Source organism: Felis catus, chromosome B3, assembly GCF_018350175.1.
Source record: "Felis catus isolate Fca126 chromosome B3, F.catus_Fca126_mat1.0, whole genome shotgun sequence".
In the NCBI taxonomy this organism is placed as follows: domain Eukaryota; kingdom Metazoa; phylum Chordata; class Mammalia; order Carnivora; family Felidae; genus Felis; species Felis catus.
Window position 1 is genome coordinate 121,701,507 of NC_058373.1, and position 10,666 is coordinate 121,712,172.

At 45.1% G+C, this 10,666-nt stretch overlaps 1 long non-coding RNA gene across 12 annotated transcripts in view; it reads right to left on the reverse strand.

Moving 5' to 3' along the window:
- Positions 1–10,525, reverse strand: part of LOC102902606 — a 32,324-nt gene extending 21,799 nt beyond the window's left edge. For 3 of the 12 annotated variants that reach the window (XR_006599840.1, XR_006599843.1, XR_006599834.1), the window contains exons 1-2: positions 10,383–10,521; positions 6,731–6,921 (exon numbers count right to left, since the gene is read on the reverse strand). This is a non-coding gene — a long non-coding RNA (uncharacterized LOC102902606). The other 9 variants (XR_002158827.3, XR_002158824.2, XR_006599835.1 and 6 more) reach the window with 8 other exon arrangements.
- Between the last annotated feature and the right edge of the window lie 141 nt (positions 10,526–10,666).

Genomic DNA, 10,666 nt, shown 5'->3' on the forward strand with positions numbered 1-10,666 from the left:
GACCCTGGAAAGGAGGGCAGACATCATCATTGCTCCATTCTATAAATGAGAAATAGAAGCTCAGAGAGGTAAAGGGACTTTCTCAGGGGACCCTAGCTTGTAAGTGACAGGGCCTGGATTCAAGTGAGATCTTTAATGCCATACCTTGGGCTCTGTCCGCTGCACAGTAAGGTCTACTTTTAGGGCAATCCCATTGCTATTTTTGTTTTTTTCATTATCTAGATCTAAATACATTTGGCCCTTGAACTATGAGGGGGCTGGAGTGCCGACCCCTGCACAGAGATCAAGTATAACTTTTGACTACCCCCAAATTTAACTAGTAATAGCAATACCATTGACTGGAAGCTTTACCAATAACAAATTGTTGATTAACACATTTTATATGTTGTATGTATTATATACAGGATTCATACAATAAAGTAAGCTAGAGAAGAGAAAATGTTATTAAGAAAATCTGAAGGAAGAGAAAATACACTAATAGTACTCTACTGTATTTATCCAAAAAATCTGCGTGTAAATGGATTCATGCAGGGGTGCCTGGCTGGCGCAGCTGGCATGGGATTCTTGATCTCGGGGTTGTAATTTCAAGCCCACATTGTGTGTAGAGATTACTTTAAAAAATATAATCTTAAATCAATAAATGAAATAAACAAATAAATCAAAGGACTCATGCATTCCAAACCTGTGTTGTTCAAGGGTCAACCAGTTTGTTCTGTGTTCACTTTTGAGAGGTGGAGGAGAAAGATGATGGTATGGATGCTTCTTGGAGTCTACAGAGAAAATTCTTATAAAGAACCCTAACTAACAATACAATGCTAAAGTTTGAACTGTAACCATTGCTAATTTCTCTTAAAATGGCATTCTCACAGATTGCCCATGAGATGGGAGTTTATCATGCATTATACCCCTTATGGAAATAAGAGGTGCCTTTAAGAAGGGGGTGAAAAGTCTTTACCTCATTTTCAAATTATACAAGAAACCAATACTCCTGAGTTTTATTAATTATGGGATGGAGTTACAGAATACCACCAACAGTCCCCTCAAGTATTAGTATGTTTGCATCGATTGGCACACTTTTGTTATTTTTTATTAAAATAGAAAAGTTTTGAGTTTTCTTTTTTGAAGGTTTTTAAATTTTTGAGACAGAGTGCAAGCAGGAGAGGGGCAGAGAGAGGGGGGCAGAGGATCCAAAGCAGGCTCATGCTAACAGCGGCGATTCTGATGTGGGGCTTGAACTCACAAACCGCGAGATCATGACCTGAGCTGAAGTCAGGCACTCAACTGAGTCACCCAGGTGCCCCAGACGCTTATTTGTTTTGTTTTGTTTTGTTTTGTTTTGTGTGAGTTGGTTAGTTTGGGTGAGGAGCTCCCTGTGGAGAAAGAGCAAGGAAGGAACTGATGAACTGTCAACCCCCATCTTGGCCATGTTGGCCTGAGAGATTCCTTTCTAGCCCCAGTGAGAGATGAGGTTGGATGAAAGAAGAGTAATCAAGTTAAGACTTTGAGCAACTGAACATACAAACAGTTTTGCTTTGAGACACAGGTAACAAAGTACAGCCAATCAGCAAGAAGGTCATTTGTCCCCCAGTGTTCCATCCTGCCCTCCACTTTGGCAAGTTGGTGACTTGGGAGAGAAGGCTGTGCCCAGCAGGTGACTTGGGAGAGAAGGCTGTGCCCAGCACAAGTGACCATTATAAAAACACTGTTCTGGGGCGCCTGGGTGGCGCAGTCGGTTGAGCGTCCGACTTCAGCCAGGTCACGATCTCGCGGTCCGTGAGTTCGAGCCCCGCGTCAGGCTCTGGGCTGATGGCTCGGAGCCTGGAGCCTGTTTCCGATTCTGTGTCTCCCTCTCTCTCTGCCCCTCCCCCGTTCATGCTCTGTCTCTCTCTGTCCCAAAAATAAATAAAAACGTTGAAAAAAAAATTAAAAACAAAAAACAAACAAACAAAAAAAAAACACTGTTCTCACAGGGGACACACATGCTGATGAGGTACCCTTTTGTAAGGGGTTGTGAAGAGTAGACCACCAATGGGGAGGTTGCAATGGGAGAGCATCTTGGATCTGCCATGAACCAGATCCCTCAGGGGCATCAAATCACTGAAGGTGAGTTAGTAGGAGGAGGGGACCAGGAGAAAGTTCTATAGGCCTTCAAGAGGGCTCAGAACTAAGGAAATTTACGTCTGGATGTCAATATGACAACGCACAGGCTGGTGAAGGCTGGTAGTGGGATGTTGTAAACACTGGACTTTATTCTTCTACTATGTCATTCAACCTCAAAAATTCTGTCTTTAGTGAAGATGCCCTGAAACATGCTTACAGTACAGACTCTTCCAAGTGCAATTATTTGGGGCACGCATCTCCATAGCTGATTGCCCTGTCTCCCCCCACCTTTCCAGGAAGCACCCTAATAGGGGGGCGCCTCTCAGAAACTCTTCCCCGGGGCAGCAGCTGGAGAAGTCAAGCTGCAGGGTTTGGGGTAGGAGGAAAATAGGTTTTGTCCTGTATTAAGGTAGAGTACCAGAGATGATTTACTAAAGGCTTCTGACTGACTAGGTTACTAGGCAATGATTTTTGCTATTTCAACTGACATTGGAATGAGAGGCAATACAGGGTATAAACTGCAGGGGAAAGGATTTAGATCAGAGCAATAAAGGATTTCCTAACATCAAAGGGACACAGACGCTCTGCTCTTGGCCCATTCCTAAAGGTAAGTAGAGAGACCTCCCTGGTCCGCCAGCCTCCTGGGTCTAGTTGAAGGGTTAGACACATCTCTTCCTGAACTCCCACCCTCTACCTGAACTCACTGCTCTTCTGTCTCTGTTCCCAGTCCTCATTATAGCACCTAACAGAACCGACTGGTGACCTGCTCAGGGGTAGAAACTGTGTTATTCTTTACCATGTCCCTGACCCTTAGGAGACACACAGCACATGGTGAATGTTGGTTGGTTTGATCATAAGTGAAGAGCTGCCTTGGGACAATATGCTCATGCTCAGTAGAATGGTGGGTATTAGCACTTCTGGAGTTTCATCTGCAGAGCGGGCCAGCAGGAGCTACCGAGAAGACGAGAAGACGTGTGAGGATAAAATCAAGAACAAGAAGGCAAACATCAATACAGTGTCTCCTTTTGTCTGGTCCTCCTCTCCCTTCTGCCCCTTTTCTTCTGCCTGCCATCGGATCTGGAAGCAAAGGTCAGATGCCCTGTGTGAACACAAGAGGTCTCGGTGATTTCTTGAGAATGGCAAAAGATCCGAGGGAACTAGATGGTGGAGACAATGAGTGAGACGCCAGTCCCGCACTGGATCTGGGGAAGGCGAGCACAGAAACCACAGTGTGCTAACAGAAGGTGGTGGAGGAGAACGCTGGTGCCACAGCCCAGCTGCCCTCAAAGGCTTCCTCTTTTCTTTGTGGATTCCAGATGGAGTCCACTCAGGAGGGGCAGCTAATGAGGGTGCAAGGGTGCGCACCAAAGCCATCAGGAACAGTTCCTTCACGCCAGGCCCTGGTGCCTTCTTGAGGAAGATGCGAGACCAATCCACCAAGCAAACCAACTCAAGGGAAAGGGGCTGGTCAAACTCCAGGCTCTGTCTAGCAACCATCTTTCCGGTGGGAAAGAACTTTGCGCGAGTGATCAAAAGACTCCCTGATGCAAGATATGGAACATTCTAAAGTCCCTCCTTAAGTGGACAGAGGCTGATGGCACTGCTGCAAAGTAGACAAAGAAAGGCAAGGGGCTTCTTTTAAACTGGAATGTGCAGAATAGAGGTGGGAAGGCTGTGAGTATCTCAGCAGCAATTATGCAGAAAGACCGCGGTACAGACGCAGGGCAGCGCCGTGCCAGCCGACAACACTGGCGGTGTCACATCCAACACGAGCTGGGTAAGAGCTGCTAATTACTGAGATGCCAATAAGAGTGAGGTCTTAAAAGTGATTTTGAACTGACTGCAGCTTTTTGAACGGATCGTCGCTATAAGCTATAAAGGAAGGAATCTAAATAAAAGTGAAAAATCCTTTGATCAAACACAAAGGAACCCTTCCAAATAAAAATACCTTTATTTTTCATACACATCATAGCTGTCTGTTTCACACGTGTAAACAACAGATTTATACACATCTACTAAACACAGACGTTCCCTGAGACAGGGACCACACTTGTTCTTCCTTATAACTCTTTATGGTATCTGGTATAGTATCCCGTATATAGAAGATGCTTACTGAATTGAATTTAATCGAAGCAATTGCTATGTTAACAGTTTGATTAGATGACTGTCACTTTATAAAATGAGTACTAGGGTGAAGCAATACAAAAGGCCATTTTAATAACCTTAAATCCAGGAAAACATACCTATTTTTCTGGAGGCCCCAAAGAAATATGCAAATACAGTCATTCTTGAAAGCCAACCACTCTACATTCCATAACAGAGACCATGTTGATTGTGCTGAGTTGCTAGGCAACCACTTGGCAATTCCGTGTGTAACAGAGATGAACCTGTCATCTGCTTTCTTGGCTATATGTGACATGAGGAGACAACAGGTAAAGGACAGCCAAGAACACCTGCACCTGGATGACATAATCACTCCTGAAGTCTGATGACACGAGAAAATCCCCATGCCCTGTCAGAAAGTGCTGGAGGGAGAATTTCGTTAAACTATCAGCACAAGACATTCTGGTGAATTTTCTTGGGTTTACCCTGTGGGTTACCCTCTTATCCCTGTCCACAAAGCAGGAGACCAAAAGCACTGCGGTTCTGCGTGTGGATGGCTGTCAATTCAGTCAAGGCTCCAGATCAGCATGTCCTGTAACTCCAGCTGGGATGAGATTTTACCAGATAAAAGCAGTCTTTTAAGTCTTAAAATGGGGCACTCAACATCTCAAAGAAACCAAAGTTCTGGGTGAATAAACTACACTTTTTTATACCTGAAGAAAATGCTCTTGGTAATTTCTTTGTCTGGATGTGACTTCCCAGACATTTTAGGCAAATGAGTTGCCTTGTAAAGACTTCACTCCACTGTAGGTAGTGACATCATTATCTTTGAAATAGGCTGAAAACCCAGTGAAGCCCTGGAGAATGAATAAGAAATGCCTCAAAGCTTCTCTGGCATTAAGAAAAATGGAAATCAAATTTAAATGCCACTTCAAATTTGGAAGGCCAAGAGTACTCATCTTTTTCATGTGAAGTTTCAAAAGGACCACCTCCTAGATTAAAAAAAAAAAAAAAAAGAATATTTGTCCACTCCCAACTCCCACAAATATATTTGAAACTTCTTGAGAAATTGTTTGCTTTTCAGTCTCCTGTTTAAGATTGAATTTTAAGATCTTTGACTCTGGGATCAGGCAATCAGTTGGAGAGAGAAGAGATTCTGAACTGAGATAAAATCAAGTAGTTTTGATGAACAGCTGGGTAAGCCTTCAACCCAACATCTGGTGCCCATTTATCCAACCTGTTGTGATACTGACTTAAGCCCAGCCGGCCAACCCCGTGGAGTAAAACACCAGCCGTGCACATCCAGTGCCTAAAGGAGTGGTGGTGTGTGAGGTGCTGGGCTTGTTTCGGTCTGCAAAGTAAAGACACTACATGGGTCATCTCCACTGACTACTGAGTCTTATGAGGTTCTCTGTGGAATTCCAACTAAAACCAGCCATTCCAATAGAGCTCAGTCAAACCTCAGGCAGGATTCAAGGGTATTCTTGAGCAAATGCCCAGAACAGAAAAGACCTCCAATGACTGGGGAGGGGGTTGGGGAGTACAGCAGGAACATTGAAGGCTCTGGAATTTCTTTGCCAGAATTACTAAGTGTGGAGCAGAACATACCAGCAACAACCTTCACTCCACCTTTCAACAAGCCCCAGTGACACATACAGTTGTGTGCAAGACGCCTGGAGGTGGGGCAGAGCAGAGCATGTCAGGGAATCGACAAGAGATCTCCAGTCTGTTCTTGCACCGGTGGCCACCTAAGTGACTCACTTCCCTGGCTGGTAGAGTCTTCCTTTTCTAGATTCTGGTCAGTGACGTGTGAGCGCACTGTTAAATTTTCAGGCATCTGGGGTCCCACTGAAGACAACTCGTTTGAATACTTAATATGTAGTGTTTTTTGCTTTTTGGGAGAAAAACATTAGATGTAATCTCTTCCCTGAAGGAGCTTAGACTCCAGTGGGGAAGAGATAGGTACCCAAGAAATTACAGTGCAAACCAGTCTTGACCAAGTCCTGAGAGACAGCAAGTGTTTAATCTGGGGAATAACTACTACTGTCTCTGTCGAGCTGCTCCTGATCTTGGGCTTTGTAGCCAGCTTCCTATTACTGAAGTGTCAGGTTCCACTAAAAGCCCCAGCTCCAACTGGCTTTCTGCTGTGGTGGCCTGTGTGCCCTGCCTTTTGGCAATCCTGTGCCGGGGAACACAGCTGGGATCCGAGGGCTATTTACAGAAGGGAGGAGAGCCGATAAGGCAAGATAGGCGATGTGGCCAAGGAGAACCTACAAGTTAAAAATCAAATGGTTCCACACAAAGGGGGAAATTGAACGGCTTTCTGGGCCATCTAGCAAAAGAGAAGTTGTGAGTGTTAAGTCAAAAACTTCACACTCAGTGGGGGGGGAAGAGGACACTTTTAAAATATTTCCACTAAAAGGATCCTAGATAGGAGATCTAATAGGTAAAAGGCAGCTGCTGAGGGGTTTGGAAACATGTGGTTTGAAATCTGCATGACCTCCTACCCCCACCCCACACCAAATACCTGTACCACGTGCAGAGTAGAGGACCAGATGGAGGTGTTTTCTGCAAAGCTCGCCTCTGTGGTGGCCAGTCTCCATTCCTGGCATCCTTTCCCACACAAGTGCCTTCTGGCTCCCCACTGGCCTCCCCACAGCAGGAAAGGGTGTGGCGGTACCGCTTCCACATGGACATGGAGCCGTTCTAGCAGGATGGCTAAAAGCAAGGACACAGGAATTCAAACCCTGCTCCGCTACTTACTACTAGGGACCTGGGCAAGTGACATGGCTTCTTTACCATAGTTTCCTCCTCTGTAAAACGAGAATAATAATACTGTAACGGTCCATGGGACTCTGAGGATTAAATTAGTAAATCTAGGCAAAACACTTAAGACAGTGTCTGGCAAATAGTAAGCACTCTGTGTTAGTGGTTGTGAAAAACTCTGTCTTGGTTTCTAGAGTATTTGCATGTTGAGCAATTTTACTTAAAGGAATTTCAGGTACCAGCCAGAAGATGGACAGCTATTTGGGAGGGGCTTCCATTGCCCCTGAAATCAAACCTGTGTCTGTGTATTAACGTCCTGATTGTAACCAAAATGTTATCCATTGTTGTTCCCACTCTTCCAGATAGCCTCTAAGAACATGAGCCCAAAACCAGCCTGGCTGATGGGGGCCTAGTCACCTGACTGCTGAGAAAAAAAGGAGTCTGCATCCCGCTCTCACCCACTTCTGCCCCTGCCAGCCTGGGAACTCTGGATCCCTCTGCCCATGCACAGGCTGGAGCCCCTGACCTCTTCTCTTACTGACTCACGGCTCTGGGACTCCGTAACATACACACGCCTACCATCCCAGCAAATCCTCTTATAACACTGAAGTGGTCAGCGCTAATAATGCTAGATTCAGACTAGAGGGTAACTACTTTACAGATGGCCAGACTAAGGTTTGGAAAAATAAAATAGATGGTTCTCAAATGCTAGTCTTTGGGATGATGTTTTCACTGATCCTCAGCAAATTCTGAAAAGAATCATGCAATGAATTCTTCATAAGGTAGAAATTATTTAGTTTTTAAATCATGAGATTATGGCCTATCTTCCTTCCTGTATATATGTGGGGGAAAATGTTAAAATGCCCTTCTTTTATAAAATGATATTGACAGGAGCTGGGATTTGAAACTCGATCTATTGAATACTTTCACTGCTATTACACTATTTTAATTACTTTAAAATAGGTTTAAATGAACTTTAATTTTATTTATTTACTAAAAAATTTTTTTAAGTTTATTTATTTTTGAGAGACCGAGCACGAGTGGGGGAGGGGCACAGAGAGAGGGAGACATAGAATCGGAAGCAGGCTCCAGGCTCTGAGCTGTCAGCACAGAGCCCGACGCAGGGCTCGAACTCACGATGTGCGAGATCATGACCTGAGCTGAAGTCAGATGCTTAACCGACTGGGCCCCCTAGGCACCCCTGAACTTTAATTTTAAATTCAACCTTAAATATTAAAATATGTATTTAAAACTATTTATAAATATTTTAAGTTATATGCCATATTGAATACTTGAAAATATCTTCAAATGAAACTCAGCACAAGGTTGGCTCTTCATGGCATCCTTATGGGATGTGGGACTCAAAAGGCAAGCCCTCACGTGGACAGGGGAGTAACATCTTAATGAAGCAGTCTGGGTCAAAGTGCAGCCTCTGCCTCCAGACTGGCACTCTGTGACAGGAGAAAGGATAAGAAGCCAGTTTGTGAAGCCTTTGAGCGTACCATTTAAGGGAGCAGGACTCCCCCTGCTGGCAGCAGTGGTGACAAAATGAGTCTTGAACTACAGCTGGCACTGAGGACTCCAATTGGAAAGGACTTTACTGCAAGAAGAAACCGTGCTTTGAAACCCACTCTCTGTCCCAGGAACCTAAACTCACATTTAGGCTCACCTATCAGCAAAGTTTAAAGAACCCATGGCACCAGAAAATTATCAACAAAGATGCTATAAACCCTGGTGAATTAACAAAGTCAGGCAATTTTTTTACATTGGCTTGGCTATATAAAAATATTACCCATTTTCATGAAGGGCTTATTTTGTATGACTATATAGAACAATACTCAACAAAAATTAAGTCTGTCAGTAAATTGGTCTAATTCATTCGGTTCCATTAGCAAACGTGTCTTTGAAGTTCAAGTCATTGATACAGCATGGATGTCTGCTCATAAGAGGTAAAATCAGAGAAGTCTGGTTTACTTGCACCTTTGGAGGACTAAAATTATCCTCATGCTTTGGCTTATTTCATTTATTCTCTTTTGCCTGGTATGCTTTATGCCCTCATCTACTTCCATTATTGTAAATCCAACTTTTATCTGTCCTTCTTAAAGCTTTACCTCCTGCTCTCTTCCTCCTCTGACAACAAACAAAAAGCTGAGGGTTTTTTTTTTTCCTCCCTTGATTTTATTAATTAGATTCTATTCCAAATCCTTTGGCATTTATCACATTCTCATATAATTACAGCATGTCTTCCCCATATCAGATTCTAAGCTATCTGAAGACAAAGGATGTTTTATTCCGCCCCCAAAGAAGCAATATAGCTAATGGTTAAGATCTTGGACTTAGTAGTTTGTGTCATCATGAGCATAAACCTCAGTGCCCTCATCTATCAACTGCAAATACAGCACCGACCTTACAAATTTGCAGAAGCATCATAAGAGAATGCATGTAAGGCTGGCTGGCTCTTAATTACTTGATAATTGTTAACTATTGTTTCCACTCCCTCCATCCTCTAAACAAAAGCTTTACATGCTGTAGTCATTCGATTATTATTTGTTGATGGGGCTTATGCTAACAAACACATTCATATGTAAACATGCATTAGCATGAACTGTGTCTAGAGGACTAACGTGATTAACCATGACCTAGCAGCGCTTACAAAAAGGCTTGGATTACCAACACAGGGCGATTTCCCCGTCCCGGGATCTAGATCCGCGGCGCTGAATACAACTTTCTGTAAGGCTGGCAATGTGGTATAATCTGCGCTGTCCAATAAGGTAGCCATTCGTTACATGTGGTCATTGACGGTTTGAAATGTGGCTAGCTTAATGTCCCCTAGTCATTAGTGGCTACCCTAGTGGACAGCTCTAGAACTTGCCTCCACCTGTCTCTTTAAATTCACCTGAGAAGGAATGTTTTTCTTTCTTTCTTTTGAGAATGATTTTTTTTTCTAATTAGTAACCCTCACTGATCTGACGCAAGAGAACCGATCCCACCCCCATCCCCCGCCCCTTTATCTTTTCTTTAGGTGTTACACGTGTGCTCATTGTGGCACTTCACCAAAAGCTGGCAGGAGAGCCTGTACCCATATACAACCCAGGAGCTCGGACAGTAGCACCAGATAAAGGGACTCAGACGTCAAGTGACATGAAACCATCCAACAGAAATACTGATTGCGTCCCTGCCTCGTGGAGGCCTGTCTCTGGAGGTAGACTGGAACGCAAGCCAACCGCCGCGGCAGGCGTGGCAAAAACGTGAGCAGCGCGCGCGCGGGGCTCTCAGACACGCCTCCGCCGGGCCCAGACGTCTGCAAGGGTGGCAACCCCTCCTCCCACGCCTGACGCCACCGCCTCCGCCTCACGTGCACGTCACCCGGCGGGTCCCGGTCCCCAACCCTAAGGGTGTCCCCGCGTACACACCGAGAGAGCCAGTTCCCCCTGGCCAATCTCCACCGGCTCCCACAGGAGAATCACGCCACCTGCCGTCTGCTAGAAGCCCGCCCACCCGCCGCTCCTCCAAACCCCGCCTCAAAGCAGTGCCCCCGCGACTCCTCGTTCAAGGTCCCCTGTACAAGATGGCGGCGAACGCGCGGAATCAACCATAGAGACGCCCGCCTTCCTCGGAGAGCGCGCAGGCCTCTTAGGGACGTCCGCGGCCCTCGGAGAGGGGTGTCGGCCTCGCCTTCCGGCGGAGGGCCCTTCTA